Source organism: Camelina sativa, chromosome 11 (assembly GCF_030686135.1).
Source record: "Camelina sativa cultivar CO46 ecotype springtype chromosome 11, ASM3068613v1".
NCBI lineage: Eukaryota > Viridiplantae > Streptophyta > Magnoliopsida > Brassicales > Brassicaceae > Camelina > Camelina sativa.
Window position 1 is genome coordinate 16,794,443 of NC_141890.1, and position 17,220 is coordinate 16,811,662.

At 42.1% G+C, this 17,220-nt stretch overlaps 1 pseudogene; it reads left to right on the top strand.

Moving 5' to 3' along the window:
* Positions 1-12,817: 12,817 nt before the first annotated feature.
* On the top strand, positions 12,818-13,804 carry LOC147934107 (blue copper protein-like; annotated as a pseudogene).
* Positions 13,805-17,220: the final 3,416 nt, after the last annotated feature.

Genomic DNA, 17,220 nt, shown 5'->3' on the forward strand with positions numbered 1-17,220 from the left:
CTGCATTGTTGCTGCTTTTGATAGTCAGGCTTGGGTGTGAAACCAGAAGAATTTCCTTGAAAGTTATTGTGCTGGCTGTTTCCACTGTAAGGTCTACTACCTTGCTGATTACCAAACCGCTGACCTTGATTTCCATAGATATAGTTGACATCCTCTTCTTCATTCCCTTGCTCAGGTTCTGGCTCATGTGTTTCAACTTCAGCAGCAAAGTGAACTGATATCTTGCCAACCAAGAGATTGTGAACAGAATCAAGCTTTGCACTGACTGAAGCATCTCTTTCTTTCAGCATCAGCTCTCTTAGTACTGTTACTGAAGGCTAGATTCTCAATTAAATTCTCAGCTCCATCTGGATATTTTTTCTTGAAGTTGCCATGGCTTGCAGCATCTAAGGCTAGCTGATATTCCCAGTTAATTCCTCTGAAAAAGATACTCAACAACTGCACTCTTGAAAAACCATGGTGTGGACAGTCCCTCTGATAAGCTTTGAACCTCACCCAAGCTGCCTTGAAAGCTTCATCTGGTCTTTGCTTGAAAGAGGACAGCTTGACTCTCAACTCATCAGACATAGCATCATCATAGAAGTAGTTAAGGAAAGCCACTTTAATTTTCTGCCAAGATGTCAAAGAACCGGGTGGCAACTGCTTCAACCATTGAGATGCTTCTCCTGCAAGTGAATATGGAAAGAGCTTGCACTAGATGTAATCTTCAGTCACCCCATTGGCTTTGATACTGGTTACCAGATTCTCAAAGTGTTCAATATGATCCAAAGGCTTCTCATTTGGCAGATTAGAGAAGGCACTTTGTCCAAATAGCTGGAAGTAAGCGGGCTTCAGCTCAAAGTCATTCCTTTGGTAAGCGGGCTTTAGCTCAAATTCATTCTATTGAAGTCTGCAATGGTCCTGATCAAATCTCGATTTGGATCTTGTCTTCGAACCAGGTTCTGGACGTGGTTGGCAGCTCCACGTACGTCTGCAGGAGGGGGGTGTCGATCGACAGACTGTTGGCGTCGGTCGACACCATCTACCTGCTTGTCAACGACAACAGCTTGCTCGTTGACAACAACAGCTTCAGCAATCACATTGACATCTGCATCAAGCTTTTGGCCATGCTCATTGCGCAAGTGGCCCTCTTGATCCCTCAAATCACCAGCTTCATCACGAATCAAAATGATTGTGTTAACCATCTTCAAGGATTTGGCTGCTTTTCTGTTCTCACGCTCAAGTTTTCCTAACTCTTGGTTGGAAAGCTTCACAGTAGGACCAGTCTTATTGCTCCTTGTGTTAGGCTTATTAGGCATGTACCTGAAACACACAAGAGAAAAGAAACAAAAGCGTGTAAGTTTCAAATAAAAGAAAAAAATTTAGACGAAAACAAAAACTCAAATCTAATGGTAGATCAAAGAGTCCCCGACAACGGCGCCAAAATTTGATATGCTCAAATTAAACCCTAGAGCTACTCTCTCAAATTAAGAAGTCAATGTAATACTTAGGGGTCGAATTCCACAAGGACTCAAGTCTACACAATAAATTATAGATTTTTATAATTAAGCTAAACAAGTTGATTTAAATAAAGAACAACAATGCAAAATATTAAATAAAAGCTGTGAAAACTAAAGGATCAAAAAGCTAGATCTAGGGAATTTCTCAGGTAATTATGGAATATTAAATTAGGATTCAAGCAATTAAAAATCAGATCTAGAACTCTAAACTTTTTTGTAAAATAAATCAGTTCTCATTGCAAATACTATCTAAATTTAAAACCAGAAAATCCAAATCTCTTTGTAAAATTTTAGGTTAAAAATCAGCTTTAAGAAAAGATTTAGATAAGTTCACAAAATTACTAAATCAAATCTCTTTGCAGAAAGTAATTTTGCTCATCAAAAGGTTTTATCAGGAAAATCAATTATATTCTCATATCAATTTACTTTCCTAGGATATTAATTCTAAATGGCTAATCAAGGATTAATACGAAGAACAACCTATGATGAAGATCTAGAAAGATAATGAATCCTAAATAAACAAATCTAATAAACTATAAAAACCCTGTGAAAAAACTTGAACCTAACAAGCAAACTACTCAGACATATTCAATGAAGAACAAAACATAATTCTGAATAATAAGCAATTGAAATTAAAAGAGTAAAGAGGGAGTTTATGAATTCTTCTCTTAAAGCAGTTCAGATCTCTCTCTCTTCCAAAAGCTCTCAAAATCTCACAGGTTTGCAGAAAATAAAACTTCCCAGAATAAAACATAAAGGTTTCTAAAACCCAAAAACACTATATATATATGTCCTAAAACACGTCATGGACTAGTTTTGTAATCATGGAAAACTTCGGGCAACTTTTGTAAATCTTCCAAAACTTGGGTATTGAGTGGGGTAAAAAGGGTGTCGAGCGATACCTCTCGCGAAGAATATCGCACCGGTCATCTACCACTGCTCCATCCTCCTAACATAAGATGAAAAGTCCTCAACATCCGCAGCCCTCAGCTGCACCCCGCCACATGCGGTACAACTGGAGCCTGCACTAGTACCCCTCTCGGTAACCGCTCCAACAGTACGCCAACAGATCCGCCAAATGATCATCTCGTCCCTGGGCTTCACTTGCTGCAACGCCACATCTGGGTTCCCAGCACCCCCGGCACGCTCACCGGCTAACCCCCTCTAGTCCCTCCTTATACGCTTGCGAACCTCTAACGTACCTCCTCGTGGAACTCTGGACCACACACTCACTGGCCTCAGGACCCGCCCAAACATGACCACGACCTCGTACCCGTCCACGACCAAAACTCAAACACCTTTAGCCACTGCACTTCCAAGAACAGAGGCTAACAAGCAATCTTAACATAATACAAAAACACAAAAAAAAAAAAGAAACTCACCGTGGAATCACACTGTAGGCTCGAAGAGGATGTTCTAGGACTCCATGCCACACACGATTGACTAACTCACATAATCAATCAAGACATGCACTCCCAAACATCTACAGCATAAAGCCAAATGAACCCAAACCTACAGCCGTAAGGGCTCTGATACCAAACTGAAATGACCCGACCCATTTTTAAAAATTATAAATAATAAATAATAATAATAATAATAAAGTACAACTAGTGGTCCCATACCCACCAGCCACCTAACCACAACCACAATCAAACAGTGGAAATAACCAATATCAATAACCAATAATATTCTAATAATAAAATAAACCACAAATCAATATCCAAATCATCAGGAAACATGGAACCAGCAACCTAGCAATGTTTCTAATGACCCAACTCTAGCAACCTAGCAATGTCAGACAACATCCAATCGAGTCCCTAGAACATCCTCCTTTTCATTGCCTTGATTCCACGATCACACTTTGATTTTACCTGCACCACAAACACGTATTTCAATGCATGAGTATTTTATAAACACTCAGTAATGCAATTCTCCCATCTACAGGGCTATACACACAAGCAATAGTGACATCTCTAACCATCAATAAACAATCAACAATCAATAATAACAAACCAGGACTCAGCATCGACCGACACCAACATGCATCGACCGACACCAGTTGGAGGTTGCGTCGACCGACGCAAGATCTGCATCGACCGATGCAAGGTTAACTTGCATCGACCAATGCTCCCATTGCATCGACCGACACATGCTTGACATAGCATGAAAACGCTAGAGTTTACGCGCCGTCCTCGCATTTGCATTGACCGACGCACAGTGTGCATCGACCGATACAATGCCGAGCATCGTTTTCCCTTGAAGCTTCTCGCCGGATCTTCGTTCCTACAACCACAAAACTCGATCCCAAGCCACAAGAAAGCTTCCCAACGTCCCAAATAACAATCTAACAAGTCTAACAATACATAACAAGCAGATCAGAGAAATCTCCAGCTTCGATAACCATGGTCATGCACTTACCTTTGCCAAGAAGTTTCTGAACCTTAAGCAATCAAGAACACGCTCCTAGGAAGCTCCTACAACGATCCCAGCTACAGATCTCTATAGGAAACGCCTCCAAACACCAAAAATCACCAAGAACACTCAAGAACACTTTTTCTCCCTCTTTTCTCTCAAAAACGGCTGAACTCGTCGAATGAGACAAAAACACGACTTAAGGGTTTTCCCTAACCCAAAACGCAGCGTTTCACTTAAACTCGTCCACATAAAACAACCTTGCATCGATCGATGCAATCCCTAAACCGGGATTTCGGTTCGCGGATGTTACAATTCCCTCCCACTAAACTAGATTTGTCCTTGAATCTCGAACAACCATCAGCCAAGGACTCCCGTGCAACCGTCTCCACGGCACGCACTCCTCCGACCGAACTACAAAAGGTCACCTCTAGGCGATAGACTCACGCTCCAGGCATTATTTGCTCTCGACTTTTGGACTTTCCTTTACTCAGAGGCCTAAACCTTGAGTTTTTTTTTTTTTTTTTTTATTGGCTCCTCATAAGGCCGAAGCCTGCATGCCATAATGTTGGCTCCTCATCAGGCCGAAGCCTGCATGCCATAATATTGGCTCCTTATCAGGCTGAAGCCTGCATGCCATAATATATAAGGAAAAATCAAATACTCGTCTCTCGGGTTGCCACCCTACAGCGCGCCCCCGGATCGTCATCCGAAGTCGATATACCAACCATACTCCCAAGCCACAAAGTCTCAGAATATAGCAGTACTAGGAGAACCTAAGTCCCCCAAGAGTTGCGAGCAAACAATTCTGAACACGTCTAAGTCCTATCCCTATCCAGGTTTCCTTCCCGTGGCTCGCGTAAGACATCTCAATGTCCTACCAACCACATATCCCCTCACTGGGATACCTCATGACCATACATGGATCATCTCACTGCCACAAGGGCCGCCACAAAGGCCAAACAAATGTCCTAAACAGGACTTCCACCAAGGCCAAACAAATGTCCTAAACAAGACCGCCACTAAGGCCAAACAAATGTCCTAAACAGGACCGCCACCAAGGCCAAACAAATGTCCTAAACAGGACCGTCACAAAGACCATCTGTCCCGAAGGACCGTCACAAAGACCATCTGTCCCGAAGGACCGCCTAAACAGGCACTTTGGCTAAACAGCCCGCCACAGAGGCCACACATCTGGCTAAACAGTCCGCCACAAAGGCCACACAATTGGCTAAACAGCCCGCCACAAAGGCCACACAATTGGCTAAACAGCCCGCCACAAAGGCCACACAATTGGCTAAACAGCCCGCCACAAAGGCTACACACGGCTAAACAGCCCGCCACAAAGGCCACACAATATCTCAAAAGATCGCCACAGACGGGCCTAATGACTCAAAAGCCCGCCTCGAAGGCCACACTAGCCCCTTCAAGGCTCACAACCACTAAAAATGGACAATTCTAACTCCCGTAAAACTTTTCATTTTTAGAACTTTCTACTTTTGGATTCTTTCCTCTTTTAAAAACTTCTATTTCAGGAAATTTTTCCCTCAACACCACCACAATCCCAAAGGACTCTTATCAAAAGAATCTTCTTATTCCAAAGTTCCTTAATCCTCCTCTTAAGAACCCTCACTGGTATCGCCTCCAAAGTCATGTTAGGCTGAAGATCCTTAGGAATCTTAGCTAACAGCTGATCATCCTCACGGAGACACTTCCTCAACATAGAAACATGGAAAACCTTATGGAATGCACGCATAACCTCAGGTAACTCCAATCTATAAGCCACTGGTCCAACACGCTCAATCACTCTGAACGGACCCATGTACCTGGGACTCAACTTAGTCTCAGTCAATGACCTATTTGGACCCCGTAACATGGCCATCTTGAGGTACACTCTGTCTCCTACCTGAAACTCAAGATCTCTCCTCCTCCTTTCGGCATAACTCCTATGCCGATCCTGAGCCTCCTTTATGGTCAGCTTGAGAACCCGAATCTTCTCTAAGGTCTCCTGAACAAAATCTGCCCCGTAAATGCTCCTCTCCCCCCACCTGAGTCCAGCATAACGGTGTACGACACGGCCTCCCATACAAAGCCTCATAAAGAGCCATCTTAATACTTGCCTGATAACTTTTGTTGTAAGCAAACTCTATCAAGCTCAAATGATCTGCCCAATGGCCACCCCAATCCAATACACACATCCTCAGCTAATCCTCCAACGTTTGGATCGTCCTCTCTGATTGTCCATCTGTCTAGGGATGATAAGCGGTACTCATATGCACCTTAGTGTCCATATCTGCCTGAAACGCTCTCCAGAACACCGAAGTGAACTTAGAGTCCCTATCAGACACAATGCTCGCTGACATCCCATGCAAATTGACTATCTCCTTCATATACTTCTTAGCCATGACCGCTGCTCCATCAGTCTTCTTAATGGCCAGAAAATGTGCCGACTTAGTCAACCGGTCCACAATGACCCAAATAGCATCAAACGTCCTGGACACTGGCAAACCTACCACGAAGTCCATAGTAATCATATCCCACTTTCACTCTGGAATGGGAAGACTCTTCAGTAACCCTCCTGGAACCTGATGCTCAGCCTTCACTAGCTGACACACGTCGCACCTCGCGACCCAACTAGCTACATCCTTCTTCATCCCGACCCAATGATAGTACCTCTTGAGATCACGGTACATCTTAGTCGCTCCTGGATGAATAGAAAACTTTCTCTCATGAGCCTCTCTCAGGATATCCTGCCTCAACTCCTCATCCTTGGGCACACAAACCCGACCGTGCACCAAGATGGTACCATTATCTGAGACCTTATACTCTGAATCAACATCCCTTGAGGCATTCACCAGCCCCAAATCCTTCTCCACAGCCAAACGCACTCTGCTCAGAAGATCTGCTCTATCAACTGCCTCCAAATCGAATGGTTCCTGAGATAAAACACACAAACTCAACGCCCCAATCTCTCCTACCAGAGACTCCATCTCCTGCTCCTGAGCCGAAGCTACCCTCTTTTGACTCAGAGCATCTACAACCAAATTAGCCTTACCAGGATGATAGGCTATCTCCAAATCATAGTCTGCCACAAGCTCCATCCACTGCCTCTGCCTCAAATTCAGCTCAGGCTTAGTGAATATATACTTCAGACTTTTATGATCTGTAAACACCTGTACCTTTGCACCATAAAGATAAGATCTCCAAATCTTCAGGGCAAAAACTACGGCACCCATCTCTAGGTCATGAGTAGGATAGATGTCTTCATGCTTCCGCAACTGCCGTGAAGCATAGGCAATCACCTTCCCATGCTGCATCAACACACACCCCAAACCAACTCTGGATGCATCTGTACAAACCACATAGGTTTCTCCCTGCTCAGGCAAACCCAACACTGGAGCGGTAGTCAACATCTCCTTCAGGCTTGCAAAGCCTTCCTCACACTCCTGTGACCAAACAAAAGGAACATCCTTCCCTGTCAACTTAGTCAACGGATGTGCTCTGCTCGCAAATACCTGCACAAACCTCCTGTAGTAACCTGCCAAACCAAGGAACTCCTGATCTTTGTGACATTGTGCGGTCTAAGCCAATCTCTAAAAGTCTGAATCTTCTCCGGATCTATAGAAACCCCATCTGCAAACAGAATATGACCCAGAAAACCCATCTCACGCTGCCAAAAACTGCACTTGCTCAACTTAGCAGACAACTTCTGCTCCCGCGGCTTCTCCAGAACTGCCCTCAAATGTACTGCTTGCTCTTCATGACTCTTAAAATAAACCAGGATGTCGTCGATGAAAATGATGACAGACACGTCTAAAAACTCCTGAAACACACTGGTTATCAATCTCATAAACGCTGCTGGTGCATTTGTCAACCCAAACGGCATCGCCACAAACTCATAAACCCATACCTCGTCCTTCTACTTGACAAACAACACCGACGCTCCCCACAATGAAGTGATAAGACGTAAGAATCCCCTATTTTCTTCCTCAGCTCTACTACACTAAAAATTAAGTATGCTGACATCAACTCACCACCACCCGGATATCAACACCTCTTGTCCATCCAAGAACCTCTAGTAACTTGTCTCTTAGGGAAAACTTTCACAAGGTAACTTAATCTAAAATTGGCTTTCCGCTTAGCAATTCTCCACAACAAATCATCAATACGAACAAACAAGTACCATACGTTCGCATATTCCGATTCACCGTATCAAATGCTTTGCAGGCCACCAACTCGAATCACTTGACATATTTTCCCCAGCAAGCTTACCAAAACCCTGAATCTAGCAACCCTGTCCATCTCCATGAACTTCATCCGGCATCGTCGCAACGATTAGTTTATCCTGCCATGAAGGCTTCTCGTGAACTTATGTATCTGACAAACATGCCCTTCCCGGTTCAAACCTGCTGCAACTCCCCTTCCTGGGACTCCAGCACCATCGGCCTCACAATCCTGGCGCATCAGCCAAACATTCATAACCGCTCTGGTCATAAAACCCTGACCCATTGGTCACACATCCAAACCCCGAGATTAAACCATCGTCAATCTCTCGAGGTCTACAATCAGTCGTTATGTTTATACTCACGTCCTAGGCATTGCTTGCTCCCTACTTCCCACTCTTAGGTCGCAACCTTCGAGCCATACCGAACTCACTCTCAGACCACCGTCTCACTCTTGGGCCACAATCCTCAAGATCTCGGTATCAGGGAAACTACTCTTCCCCTCAGGAGAACATCATCCCCTCTGCCACTCTCGGGGCCCACAGCCCCTCGAGCTATCGGTATTCCGGGAAACCCACCATCCCCTTCAGGAGCAACAATCCTTAAAGACTATAAACATCTTTCGACAAAAGGTACTTCCCTTGGTACGAGTTTAACATTACAATGTTACACCTACACAGACAACTTCTAATATCCAACTAGATTACCCACCAAACAGAGAAATATCTGCTCCAACTACATATGTCCATCTATCCGCCTCTCTAGGCTCGATACCTCTCGCAAAGAATCTCGCACCGGTCATCTACCACTGCTCCATCCCCCTAACATAAGATGGAAGGTCCTCAACATCCACAGCCCTCGGCTGCACCATGCAACATGCGGTACAACTAAAGCCTGCACTGGTACCCCTCTCGGTAACCGCTTACGCCAACAGATCCGTCAATTGATCATCTCGACCCTGGGCTTCACTTGCTGCAACCCCACACCTGGGTTCCCAGCACCCCCGGCACGCTCACCGGCTAACCCCCTTTGGTCCCTCCTGATACGCTTGCGACCCTCTGACGTACTTCCTCGTGGAACTCTGGACCACACACTCGCTGGCCTCGGGACCCGCCCGAACATGATCACGACCCCGTCCCCGTCTGCGACCAAAACTCAACCACTTTTAGCCACTGCACTTCCAAGAACAGAGGCTAACAAGCAATCTTAACATAATACAAAAACACAAAAAAAAAAAAAACAAAACTCACCGTGGAATCACACTGTAGGCTCGAAGAGGATGTTTTAGGACTCCATGCCACACACAATTGACTAACTCACATAATCAATCAAGGCATGCACTCCCAAATATCTACAACACAAAGCCTAGTGAACCCAAACCTAGAAACGTAAGGGCTCTGATACCAAACTGAAACGACCCGACCCGTTGTTTTTTTAAATAATAAATAATAATAATAAACTACAACTAGTGGTCCCATATCCATCAGCCACCTAACCACAACCACAATCAAACAGCGGAAATAACCAATAATATTCCAATAATAAAATAAACCACAAATCCATATCCAAATCATCAGGAAACATGGAACCAGCAACCTAGCAATGTTTCTAATGACCCAACTCTAGCAACCTAGCAATGCCAAACAAAATCCAATCGAGTCCCTAGAACATCCTCCTCTTCATTGTCTTGATTCCACGATCACACTTTGCCTTTACATGCACCACAAACACATATTGCAATGCATGAGTATTTTATAAACACTCAGTAAGGTAATCCTCCCATCTATTGGGCTATACACATAAGCAATAGAGACATCTATAACCATCAATAAACAATCAACAATCAACAATAACAAACCAGGACTCAGCATCGACCGACACCAACATGCATCGACCGACACCAGTTGGAGGTTGCGTCGGTCGATGCAATGGGAGCATCGGTCGATGCAAGTTAACCTTGCATAGGTTTAACCTTGCATAGATTTTAATGCTCGACATAGCACGAAAACCCTAGATTTTACGCGCCGTCCTCGCATTTGCATCGACCGACGCTCAATGTGCATCGACCGATGCAATGCCGAACATCGTTTTCCTCCGAAGCTTCTCGCCGGATCTTTGTTCCTACAACCACAAAACTCGATCCCAACCCACAAGAAAGCTTCCCAACGTCCCAAATAACAATCTAACAAGTCTAACAACACATAACAAGCAGATCAGAGAAATCTCCAGCTTAGATAAGCCATGGTCATGCACTTACCTTTGCCAAGAAGCTCCTACAATGATCCCAGCTACAGATCTCTACACGAAACGCCTCCAAACACCAGAAATCACCAAGAACACTCAAGAACAGTTTTCTCCCTTCTTTTCTCTCAAAAACGGCTGAACTCGTCGAATTAGACAAAAACACGACTTAAGAGTTTTCCCTAACCCAAAACACAGCGTTTAACTTAAACTCGTCCGCAGAAAACAACCTTGCATCGGCCGATGCACCTACTACATCGACCGATGCAATCCCTAAACCGGAATTTTGGTTCGCGGATCAATTGGTGACAGCTTGTCCTGTGGGAAGGTTGTTAAAGGGTGGGGACTAGGGTTCGAGGAACGCTTGGCGCACCAATAACCTACTGGTAGTTTGGGATATCCACAGTGATGGGTTAGGATCGATGCCCTACAGGGCCAGCTTGGGGTCCGTTCGGACGACTAGCGGGGGGCTAGCAGGATCCACGGACGATCCGTTTGGGCAGCTAGCGGGGGGCTAGTGGGATCCACGGGACGGGTTGTTACAATAAAAATCGATTTTTATGTAACAACCCGTCCCGGGGACCCTACTAGACTCACTGCTAGCTTGCCCCTATAGGCCCAAAGCTGGCCCTGCAGGGCATCGATTCTAACCCCTCACCGTGGCAAATGGAACTATTCATTCAAATCCAATAACCTACTGTGGATTTGGATGAATAGTTCTATTAGCCACGGTGAGGTGTTAGGATCGATGCCCTAAAAAACCAGCTTTAGGTCTATGGAAGCAAGCTAGCAGTGAGGCTAGTGGGGTCCACGAGACGGGTTGTTACAATATTACTGTTTAGAATTGAATACATGAAATATTGTGTAAATAATTAAGTTTGTGGAATATTATTAAAAAATATTAATATAAAGTAATGATCAGTTAAGGCCGTTACAACGCGGGTGAATGATAAATATGTCTGTTAGAAAACAGGGAAATGTTTACGGGTTTTGCATTTAATTTAATTATATGTATATATTTTTAGTGAAAATGTTGTACAATAATTTAATTTGTATAAAATTAAATTGAACAAAAGATATTAATTGAACAAAAGAGATTATGATAGTGAAATGGTTGGTACAATTTTGGGAAGCTAGGCAATATTTACTACGACATTTTTGAATATGGTAATTACTGATCTGGATCTAAATGGCTGTAAAACATATTCCCTTGAGATAAGGCTCGTGATGTATCATGAAGAGATGTATTTTGATGTCCTTTAATAAATAATTACTCAATCTGTATATTCTTAAAAAGATTATAATAATTTAAATAAATAAAATCTTATTATATAAAGTTTGGTTTTCAAAATTAGTCATTTACGTGATCGTGACACGTGTCAATTTTAACGAATAGAGATTTTGTCATGTGTTATAAAAAAACTTTGTTTCAACAAAATTTAAAATTAATATGAGAATTATAAGAAATAAAAAAATTTAAACAATTTAATAAATATAATACAAAAAGATAATACTCTTTCTAATTTTAAATTACTAAGAAAAACAATTAAGGAAATTATACAATTAATTTATATAATACCATAATTAATAAAATACACTATTAATTATGAATGGTAAAAAAACGGATTTTAGATATTCACCATTATATATATAAACAAATAAATTGTTGTTATAGTTTTTTCAAAATACACCACCATTAAACTTCGTTATATTATTAAAGCTATGCACAATTTTTTATGAACAATATTAATTATATTTTCTCTCTTTTTTCTTTTTGTTTGTCAAAATTTAACTATAATATCAAACTTTAAATATATATATATATATATATATTTACGTAATTTAGAGCATATATTTACACATATATATATATATATATATATATATATATTCTTGGAAGTAAATTTATCTTTAAATTCATAAAAATTTGAGGAAAATTAATAAATATTGTTATTTTTCAATTATGAGATGATGTTAGTACTGTATTCAGTTTTTTCTTTGAGAATTATGTTTCACTAATTTTTAATTGTTTTTAATATTAAGTAAGATATAACTTTGATATAATTTTAATATTGGGATTAAGTACATATAATTAAAATCTAATTTTACTATGATGTAATAATATACAGTATAATTGTATTGCCAAATGGAATGCCTGAGCTATATATCATTTTACATATATTTTTTAATATGCGTTAATACTCGGGTCTAATCTTGTACTATAAAAAAGAATTGCAAAAAAGTGAATCCAGTTCCAAAAAGGAACAACGTTTAAAAGAAGAATCTTAAAATTCATTCATGTTAAAGATTAACCTAAACTTAATCCTAAAAGGACAAGGATTAATTATGATTCGTAAAGCTATATAAATAGGTGACTTCTTTTTTCACCAAACATTTCATCATCGTTCAACTTCTTCTTCCTATCCATACGATCCGAAAATCATGGCCACCAAGAAGATCTTTGGCTTCGTGCTCCTGATCATGTTTCTCCTTAGTTGCACCTAGGCTAAACTATACACAGTTGGTGGTGACTATGGATGGACGACTGTGAAAGACGACACTTGGGCTGAACATAAGCAATTCCACGTCGGAGATTCCCTCGTCTTCGAATACGATCAGAACGTCAACGACCTCGCTCAAGTTTCCAGCGCTTTAGAATATGATTCATGCGATTCCTCTTCTCCTAAAGTTGTTTACAACACCGGATACGATGTCGTAACCTTCAAGGAACCAGGACATCATTACTTCATCACCTCAAATCAAATTCAATGAGTCAACGGACTTAAACTCGACGTTCTTGTCGTTCATGACACGTCACGTCCAATTACTTCTTCACCACCACCACCGAGCAAGAACCATGAACTGTCACGTCCAGTTCCTCCTCCACCACCACCGAGCAAGAACCATGAACCGTCACGTCCGATTCCTCCACCACCACCGAGCAAGAACCATGAACCTTCACGTCCAGTTCCTCCACCACCACCGAGCAAGATAGGAAGGATCTACAAGGTAGGTAATTCCAAAGGATGGAGCATCTACAACAGTTACTATTATTACAAGTGGAGTAAAAATAAACAATTTCGTGTTGGAGATACTCTCTATTTCGAGTACAACAAGGACATCAGCGACGTTAGAGAAATCAGCGATGATTTTGACTTCAAATCATGTGAATCGAATTCTACCGTAGCCGTGTACAAGATCGGACACGATCTCGTTAAGCTCACTAAACTAGGAGTGCATTATTTTGTAAACTTGAAGACCGGTCTTTGTCAGGCTGGCATTAAGCTTCGAGTCACGGTGCAACCATCAACCAAAGACGTTACTGTTGTAAATGTTTGCTTCATATGGGCTTATTTGGTCTGAACCATGAACTGGGCCTATACTGATGTGAAGCCAATACAAGATCCGGGTTGTGTGGCCTGCAGGACTAAACCGACATAAGCTCTAGGATTTCAATATATAAGGGAAGCTAGGGTTAAAGAAGAAACAGGAAGTAAGCACAAAGACGCACTAAAGAAGCTGGTGGTACCTTGGTGGCGGTTGTAGGGCACAGTGCAGGGCGCTGTGCCGGGCAGATACAGAGACACAAAGTGCAGTGCAGAGAGCATGCGTAGGGCGTCGTACATGGAGCTTGAAGCTGTGCGCATAACCATGATAAAGGAGCAGAAGCTTTGCTGGGGTCGAATGGCTGAGAGCCGGACATAACCTTGTCTAGGTTTAAGGTGTCTTCAGGACACTCTGATCAGAGACGAAGGTGGAGCTGCTTCTTTGGGGTTCTGGAGGTGTTTCGTGGTTATACATGGAAGGGAGAGCTGAACCAGAGACAGAGAGAGGGGAAGAAGAAAAGCTAGATATTGTATGTTTTCTTCTTCCGGTTTCCTTGTAGTTGCTTTCTAAGCTTTGTATATGAAACATTGTGTAAACCTTGATTGATTGATAGTGGATGTTTGTGGGAGAAGGTTCCCACACGAGATGTACCCTCTGCCTGAGGGGAACTCGTTAAATCTTTGTGTTATGTTTATGTTATGCATGTTGATATGTGAAGTAGACGAGGAGTAGGGGCAAAGTCGCGGTATGCGGTTCACTACAGAGGTGAATCGGGGTCTGCGATTCTCAACAAGTGGTATCAGAGCTCGGGCTCAGGATTTCACAGACTCAGGCATGGTGTTGAAAACACACAAGGAGGATCCAGAGACATTTGTAGAAGACTCGAAGGTTAAATCAATTATGGGGTTGGTTTAAGGTGGAGTTATCTCCAGCGTTTGATTCAGGTTCATGGCTGTGAAAGGTGAATCAAAGCATCATCCAAAAGGCCAAACTTGTCAAAACAGGAATTAGCTTCCGCTGCGATCACAAGGTAATTTTGATGTTCTATTTTGAAGCTTCTGAATACTCAAAACTGTTTCAGTTTAGGGAATCTAGACACTAGGAGAACACAAGGATGTAGACGTCTTCAACTATTGAAAAGTCAGTTTTTCGGTTGTTGAAAGTCTATGTAGTGGTGTTTGGGAATTGGTTGAAGGTACAACTATAGGAGTCACATATTTACTAAGGGGCGCCTTTAGAGGTGAATCTGTGTGCAAAAGGGTTGTTAGGTCAACAGGTTGTGTCAAAGATTCATATGAGTATGCAGATGGACCAGGCAATTTGTGTTGAAGTGGTCAGTTTTGGGAGGAGTTGGGTGAATGGCTAAGTCTCGGGAATGGATCAAGTTGTCAGAGATTTGAAAAGACAACAATCAAGGTAGGTCTACAGTGAATGGGAATGCAGAAGAGTACCAAGAGTCGAAGTTGCAGTCAGTGAGATTTTCTTTGTCAAGGTGGAGTTTGCTCTTCAAGGTGACTTAAAATCTCAAGAAGACTTTTGTAGACATTGCAGGACTGTGCAAGAGTTTGCAAGTAAGTGCAAGAATCTACAAGGCTGGCGCAAGGTGACTAGGGTTGTGTATCTGCATTGAGAAGAGAATCAGAAACAAAAAACTTATGGTTCGCCTGTTTGCATCTACAGAGATGATCTGGTGGATGAATCTTCTGAAGGTATCACTTGCAGGAAGTTTAAGTGTTTTGTAAATGACACTTAATAAGGAAGCTTGTGAGTATAAGGGGAAGATTCAAGTAGATCTTTGTTGGTTAAAGATGCAGGTTATGTAACACGAGACTAGTTATAGACTAGTGGGTCTAACAACATCATTAAGTTTCTCAGGAAAGTCACTTACATGAAGGTTAAGTGAGGATTCATCAATGGTGAAGACATGTCAAGTTGTATTGATGAATGGTGATGAAAAGGTATGATGTTGGTACCAAGTTTCTTCTTGGTAAGGTCTGCAATAGTGAAGAACAATTGTAGAGTTATGTTTACATCAGATGTGGCTTCAAGGATTCTAGAGTGAAGCACTAAAGGCTGGTACAAGGAGACTAACAGAGGTTTAAAAGCTGTTGGTCGGACATCTGTTTTAACATGAGGTTGAACAGGAGGTTGTACTGTCAGATCGTACAAGTTGGGTTCATAAGTCAGTTGGTTAAACAGATGAGATGTAAACTCAATCTCAGGAGTAATGCATTGAGTTGAGATTGTTTACATGATGAATCAGGGTTTGCTTTAGGTTTGAAGCATGTATGATTCATGTGTTCTGCATGGGATTCAAGGAAATTTGGTTCAAGCTCAGTGCACATGAAAGGAATCAAAGGTCGACCAAGTGAATCAGGTTGCAGACGGATACATATGATATACAATCATGATAACAGGTCTGTGGCGTTTATCAGAAACCATGGGAGAGGTTATGTGATTGTTATAATCGTGTTCTAAGAGGATGATATCTCAGGCTTTACTATTCTAAAGGTTCAAGATCAAAGTTCCAGAAGCAAGTCAGGTGTTACCTGCGGGTGAATCAGAAGTTTTGGTTCTAGTGGAGCTGTTGTGAGGAACAAGGGAATTAAGTAAAGGTCTTCATAAGTGTTTGTACGAGCAAGAGAAACAAGGTTGAAGAAGATGATTTGTGTACCGAGATACAAATACTTATTGGGACTGCTGAAGAGCATCATAAGCTATTCAAGAACAAGGGAGAAGTTTGAACGGAGGGATAGTCATAAGATAGTCTAAGGATTCAATAGGTGCTGGGAATTTCAGAGCAATGTCAGAGGATGACATTGGAGGATACAAAAAGAACAGTCAATGTTGGTTGTGTACTGTATTGATTATCAATGAACAAGGTTGTTAAGGGTTTCTTCAAGAATGTTGGTTCAGTGGTCAGAGTTCGTCTACAAGTGGGATTACTACCATCAGAAGAAGGAAGCTCAAGGGAATGTCGCGAATCTCTTGAAGTTTCTGAAGATGGAGTTGATAAATTCCTAAGGTGGATGAACATAAGGATAATTGGAAGTTGCAGGTTCTACAGGAGAAAACAATATTTTGTTTCTCTTCTCAGGAAGAATCAACACAAAGGGGATTTTGTGAGTTGGACCAAATGAAGCAAAAGGTGGAGTTTATTGTAAATGTTTGCTTCATATGGGCTTATTTGGTCTGAACCATGAACTGGGCCTATATTGATGTGAAGCCCATACAAGATCCGGATTGTGTGGCCTGCAGGACTAAACCGACATAAGCTATAGGGTTTCACTATATAAGGGAAGCTAGGGTTGAAGAAGAAACAGGTAGTAAGCACAAAGACGCACTAAAGAAGTTGGTGGTACCTTGGTGGCGGCTGTAGGGCACAGTGCAGGGCAGATGCAGAGACGCAGAGTGCATGCGCAAGGCGTCGTACATGGAGCTTGAAGTTGTGCGCAGAACCATGATAAAGGAGCAAAAGCTTGGCTGGGGTCGAAGGGCTGAGAGCCGGACATAACCTT